This window comes from Strongylocentrotus purpuratus, unplaced genomic scaffold (assembly GCF_000002235.5).
Source record: "Strongylocentrotus purpuratus isolate Spur 01 unplaced genomic scaffold, Spur_5.0 spur5_scaffold_18, whole genome shotgun sequence".
NCBI classification, from domain to species: domain Eukaryota; kingdom Metazoa; phylum Echinodermata; class Echinoidea; order Camarodonta; family Strongylocentrotidae; genus Strongylocentrotus; species Strongylocentrotus purpuratus.
In genome coordinates this window covers 12,808,365-12,815,398 of record NW_022145603.1, presented here as the reverse complement: position 1 = coordinate 12,815,398, position 7,034 = coordinate 12,808,365, and the positions used below count along the sequence as shown (strand labels likewise).

At 36.7% G+C, this 7,034-nt stretch overlaps 1 long non-coding RNA gene across 1 annotated transcript; it reads right to left on the bottom strand.

Annotated features, from left to right (window-relative positions):
* Nucleotides 1-1,887: 1,887 nt before the first annotated feature.
* On the bottom strand, nucleotides 1,888-6,637 carry LOC105442546. Its single transcript, XR_004064715.1, has 5 exons — nucleotides 6,357-6,637; nucleotides 4,983-5,085; nucleotides 4,508-4,626; nucleotides 3,620-3,715; nucleotides 1,888-2,278 (listed from the first exon to the last, which is right to left on the bottom strand). It is a non-coding gene; the product is annotated as an uncharacterized LOC105442546 (long non-coding RNA).
* Between the last annotated feature and the right edge of the window lie 397 nt (nucleotides 6,638-7,034).

Genomic DNA, 7,034 nt, shown 5'->3' with positions numbered 1-7,034 from the left:
GTACTGTAGCTCCTCCTGACTATAATCATTAGGCCTGTCTCCATCAGCTCGATATTGCCAAATAACCCGCTAGTTTTACTATCCCGATCGCAAATTATCCAGCTAATTTGCATCTTCATCAGCCCGCAGTTGCAATTAGCGGGATGTTTGGTGGAGACAATTATCCCAATATATCTTGGACTAATTTTCAAAATATCCCACTATTTGGCAAAATATCCAGCTATTTGTCTGGTGCGTTTTCGCCAGCCCGAAGACTCGCCCTATGCACTAAATGCTGAGCAAAATATCTTGAGCTAATTTCTTGAGTTTCAAGGTTGAGTCTCGAGCTGATGAAGATGCGATCTGTAACTTCAGGCTTATTTCCCAAATCAGAAATAGCGGGCTATTTGGCAATCTCGAGCTGATGAATTTCTTGAGTTTCAAGGTCGAGTCTCAAGCTGATGAAGACGCGATTTGTAACTTCAGGCTTATTTCCCAAATCAGAAATAGCGGGCTATTTGGCAATCTCGAGCTGATGAGGACATACCTATTGACACAACTAGTTGGAACTGGACTATATAGCCTTCACTCCATACACAGTAATTATTGTAATAAAATGAACAATATTGGGTCTGTTCTTGCAGACTAGGTCCAACTGGGGATGGAAGTTCAAGAGATTTGCATTATAAAATTGAAGAATAAAATTTATGTTATTTGTGTGTTTATGTAATTCTACTGTTATCTTCCAGCTGTTGTCAGTTCTCCAGCTACTGATGTTATTTCTACAAACTAAGCATACCCACAGTACTTACAAATGAAATAACTATGAATTGAATTGAATTGAATGTACTATATAACACCAATACCAACATATCGAGCATGGAACAGAAAAAGGGCAGTATACAGGGATGCCAGTTTTCAGGCAATAGCTTGAATTCAGGCCCTGGCAAGTTATTTACAGACCAAAGTTTAGGCTTTTTTGAGTACAAAATAGCTCATTCTAGGTGATTTTCAGGCCCTCTGATCAATTTTTACTGGCATCCCTGCGTATGCATGTGCTATATAGTACAAATGCTATACAGTACTAAAATTCTTTTAAAAAAAAAATATGCCAATTGGTCCATATTAATGTTTTACTACAATTTTACTACTAATTTTACTACAGTATTTTTTGAAAAAGATGCAGCATTGGAATCGAGAAGAAGGCTTGTATTTGTGGGTTTCTTCATTGAAATTATGATAATACGAGATTGGTTATTAAAGGTAAAGACCAGGGGCCCGTTTCATAAAGCATTTACCGCAGCGGTAAGTCCCATTTTCAGCGGTAAATTCCAGTTTCAGCGGTAAATTTGGAAGCAGCGGTAACTTTCCATTTCATAAAACTTTACCGCTGAAAAAAGCAGCGGTAAGTGGTCATACCAACGGTAACAGTTACCGCAGCTCCATGAGGTGCGGTAAGTGTTGTTATTGCTATGTTTTTCCATAGACCTGTGTACAAAAGTGTTCAAATAAAGCAATTTTTTTTATTTCCCATAGGCTGGTGTACAAATTTAGTATATTCTGTCATTCTTTTCACTAATTTCACATTATTCAACATCCATGCCATCCAAACCTCAATCCGACAATACAGTGAACCATTCCCTATATGTCTTTAAGTTCACAGCAATCCATCTTACTTCGCTCCTTGAAAACAAGCCATCTTTATTGGAATTCACATCCTAAATTCCAATGAAGATAGCCACCTCACTTGCATTGTACATGAAAATATCCATTCACTGATCTCCACACAAAGAACTATACTGAAATGATGACAATATTTAACAGATCAATTCATTATTAATCAAGTTTGGATTTTAATTCATTTGATCACTTGCTCGAAGGGTAAGAGCAGGGGGGGGGGGGGGGGGGGGGGGATCGCAGCTTGCGGTTCTTTTGGGACAAAGTTTCTTATCAAATTTAGAAGCTTAACTCTACCTATATGGCTATAATACCAGTTACATAAATCAATGCTTCAACAAGTGTTTGTTACGATTTGCTCAAGCATAACTGGTCGAGTTTTGTGCAGTAGTGCTACATGTATAATGCAAGTAGTCCACAGTCAGGAGGGTCACAAACTCCTCTACCTCCACTGTCTCATCTTGATTCCTGAAGAGCCATGTCTGATTACAGATGAACTTGAGAGAAGTATCCAGTATCCACATTGTTTTGGAGTTGCGTGCTCCTTCGGCTGACTGCTCCTCTTTAGCTACTTCTGAAGACAAGTCCACTTGCATCTTTGTAACCAATTCTGACAAGCTGGCTGTTCATGAACAAAAGATTAGTTGAAGAAAAAAAATATAAATTTTCAAATATTGTACAAGCACTTTAAGATGTAAAGCTGACATCATCAGTGTATTTCTTCTCCTTTTTTTCTTCTACTTTTTTTCTTCTACTTCTTCTAGTAATCTTCAAAAGGCTATTAGTTCTTTATAATGTAGCAAAATTGTTTTGACTTTCTGATGGTATAACTGATTATCAAATGAACATTTACTTTACTTGTATTAAAGGTATTACAAAGTTTTGGTATGGGGTCATGAATTTGGTTAAAATTAACATATTAGAAGCATATGCGTTCCTACAATATACATTGACCGTTGTCTCGGTTGAAATAGAGTCTAAAGTTATGAAATTATAAATAATAAACTCTTTATGTTGTATAGCTCCCTCTCAAGGTCAAGATATTATTTAGCTATGAAACAATGTTTCTTGACTAAAATCGACCGATTAGCTATTCCCGTTTGGAAATTATATATCCCAACTACATATTCTGAGATTTTCATGGTCGCAGCTACCATTGTACGGCCATAGGCGCTATTTGAAATTTATCAAAATTTACCGGAAGCACTGGTAAATTTTTATATTCAATTTTTCTCAAAAACAGAAGTGTTTTAGGGGCTAATTTTTTTAGTACTTATAATACATCCACAGGGGCATCCAAATATATCAAAATTGTAAAGATTCACTATCCACCCAATTTCAGAATTTACCAAAACTTTGTATTACCTTTAAAGAGAACTGTTGCTAAGCTAGTGCCATGACCGTCCCTGATGGTGTGTGCGCTCTATAAATTTACACTAACATACTGTTGGCTCGACAGGAATACATTCCTATTTTTCGTGCTTTTTTTGTAAACAAACATAGTTGTTATTTATCACACTTCTGGGGCGACTACCTCCAGGATATAGCCATATGCGATAATTAGGCCTTGTATTGCTAGGCCGAATGCCCTCCCCCCCCCCCCCCCCCCCAAAAAAAAAAAAAAAAAAAATAAGTAAATAAATAAATAAAATAAATAAAATAAAAATAATAACAATAATAATAATAATAATAATAATAATAATAATAATAATAATAGTTAATAAATAATTTTAAAAAAAATAAAAAAACTAATTAATGATTTTAATTCTAAAAAATCAACAACAAAACATTTCTATATAGGAGTATGAAAAAACCAAATGTTGATTGTAGTTTACTGTTGTCTAGAGAATATATTGTGAAAGTGGGATGGGTGGCAGGTAGCATGGATGGGTTCATTGACAATTGCAACTTACAACCCGTCCCACTTACACAATATATTCTGCTCTTCTATTGGGCAACTTACTTCAGACACTGTCATCTGGTCTCTGAGCTTTAGACAGCAAGGTCCTTGTCTTGTCTACCATATCATCATGAGCTTCTGCATAACATGTACAGGCACCTGTTTGTACAGAGACATACAATGAGTTCACTTTTATGGCATGTTCATGAAAGCAGTGTAAAATAATAATTATAAAGTGATAAGCAGGGTATGTTTTTGCAGAAATTTTAGAACTTGGAAGTAATTATAAAATATCAACTTTGAACAATACCAGTATGTAGAAAGGGATTTAAGGTTACCTAAATTTAATACATTTATGTTTTGCAATAGATCCAGGATTAAGGTTAAGAATTAATTTTGTGTTACAGCATAACCAGTAAACAATTGCCAATGTCGTAAAAATCGCTTACTTCTTTTAATTGGTAATACAGTGCTACAATACATGTTTCACAAACTGCAGGTCAGTGTATTTTTACTTTACTAAAGCTATTGTAAATGAGGAAAGAAGTCTTATATACTATTTTCCTTTCCACTCTTCATCATGTTTAAGCTGCTATCACAATACAGATGATGAGCAACATACATGCAGCTTCACCAGCACCTGCAAAATTGTGTTGGGTGACACTTCATCCAGTGACCACAGCTCCACGTCAATTTCCTACACTATTAAACAAAATATTTAACAGTATCCCTGGACCCAACACTAGACCAAAACCTAACCCTAAACCACCTCAATCCCAATTGCAGCCCTCGACCGAACCCTACACCTTTGACGAAATAAAGCCTGGAACAGTCGGTGCAGGGGCAAATGTCAGGTCACTCAAAATGCTATGACAGACTCGAATCCTATGAATTTATCCCTATTTCTTTCCCAGATTGGTTTAATAACATGTAATATTTATTATGAATTACCAGTCCATTGTGCTTTGCTCCTACAAGAGGCCATCGCTTAGAGGTAAAGAGCAGAAATTCAAGGCTGGAACCTCAAGGCACCCCATGATCTCTTGACAGGAAGCCCTCCTTCTCAATTCCTGAAACAGAATTATAAACATTTCAATAAATATTGACAAAATATGTAAGAAAAACAAATATAATAGCATTATTAAATATTGCTTGCCATTCCTTTTCATGTATTGACCCCCCCTAACCACTTTCTACATAAGCTTCAAATGTTAATTCTAAAAAGAGATACAAATTGGAAGTTAAAATACACTTAATGAACTCTACAGCAACTTGTTACTAGACATTTTGATGCATAGCCACCCCTTTGCATCCCCACAGGTTCCTTTAGTACATGTTTCAATGAGAAACCATTTTCAAGGGAGACAAAAAATGTGGTCTTTATAGACAGATGGTCACTAAAGCAGGTTTGACTGTATATGCTTACCTTCTCTTGTGACGGTCTGTTTTCTCCAGGAAATTCTTGTTTCAAGCACATACTCAGAGGAGGCAAGCATTTGGTACTGCGACAAGTCTCTCTGTACATTTTCCTGTAAAAGAGAGGGGGAATTTAATTTTTAGACTGAAAACCGAGTTAAATATTGATGAGCATTTGCAGAATTAACGTGTTTTAATTTGGATTTCACACAAAAAACCTCCTTCATTAGGCCAACTTACAAAAAATGGCGAGTTTCTCGTCCTTTATTTTTTTAAAGGAGGAGGCAGGGCATACTATTTACTAATAATCAATTTTTTGCTATTTTTGTCCAAGATGATGTCATGTTAAATATAGCCGGCCAAGGTATATTTATTAACAGATGTGCTCAGACACGTACAAAGAGGGGGGGGGGGGGAGTCGAACCCCCCCTCAAATTATTTTTTTGTGCGTGTTTTAGAGGAAACCCCCTCCCCCCCTCCCCCCCCCCCCATTCTAAATTTTAATTAAAAAAAAATATATATGCTAACGGGTGACCCAAAAATACCCCCCTCCCCCCACAGATCGAAATAGCGATCGGCCAAATTTTCGGGAAAAAAAAATTAAAAGGTGCCCCCCCCCCCCCCCCGGTTATCCAGCGACTGGCTGAGTCATTGCGAAATATTTCATCAAACCCTGGACCAATTTTTTTTTTAATGTGCAAGCAATCTTGTTAAGTGCCCCCCAAAATAGAGTTAAATAACCGTCTGATATGGGTCATTTCTTTAATAAAACTGACATTTGTTGACATATTCCCATAGAGGCGGTCAGAGACAGTAGACTAGACTCGTCTCTAAAGTCTACTCTACTCTGACTCTAGTCACATTCCTATTTCTCGATCACTAGAATCTAGTCTAGCTAGTTAGACTAGATCTAGTCTAGATCTAGACTATACTCACTAGTCTATTGAAATCTAGATCTAGACTATACTCACTTATATTGAAATCTAGATCTAGACACTGTTTGGGTTCTTACAGTTCACTGCAGCAGTTGCTGTTTTGATAATTAGGATAAAATAGAATTGTAATTTTCGGTTCTAAATTTATTAAATCCGAAACTAAGCTAAGCTCAGCTCAGCTCATGCAGCTCAGTCGACTCCAACAGCTCAGTCACTCCGGACAACAGCATCGGAGGACTGATGCATAAGTGCCCGCCACCATCCCGGGCGTTACACGCAGCTTTGGCTCTCGGTTCGGCCGCACGCAATTTGATAAACACTCGCATACGAGCTCTCATAATCAACCTTTGTTTAACCGCTGGAAAAGTATTTCAATATAAATAAGCACACAGATGTCGAGTTATGAATATAATTCTTCGTATTTGGGAATAAATATGGCATGTACTTACGGGATTTCTATGAAAAAAAACATTTCAAGCACCAAAGTTGGGTTCATTGTCACGGTGATTGCAGACGACGGCAAAGCACAATGGAGCTATTGCGCACGCGCATAATCGTAATGATCGTTTTTTAAACGATCACTTTGTTATTAGTTTTATGAAACGGATTTTTACTTCAATAACAAGCTACGATAGTCGTAATCAGATTTGTCATAGATACCAGATTTGTTATAGTCGTAAGTCAAAAGCTTTATGAAACACCCCCCAGTATTGGAAACGCCCCAATTTCAAAAAATGAAATGGAAGCTCTCATAACCAATCATGTGAAAGAATATGTTTTGACTAATACATGATGATAAAAAAATTGCCGGGAAACCACCTACTAATTCATATATTTGGTAAATTTGTTTCTCTCATGGTCTGTGAGAGATATAGGGTAGTCCCATATACATCTTTCTGTGTATAGTGCTTGTAACTTTACGAAGAATGGGCCAAATTTCTTATCATTTTGATGATTCCAGAACCTTGCAGATGCTAGATGCTAGATGATCAACCTTTTCTGATCGATTCCACAACGTTTCTTTCACAATGCAATCGCATGACCATAACTGGTCTTTACCTTTAAATTAGGAGTATTCTGTTATGAAAGAATTTCTTAAAAAGAGAAGAAATTATATTGATTTTCTC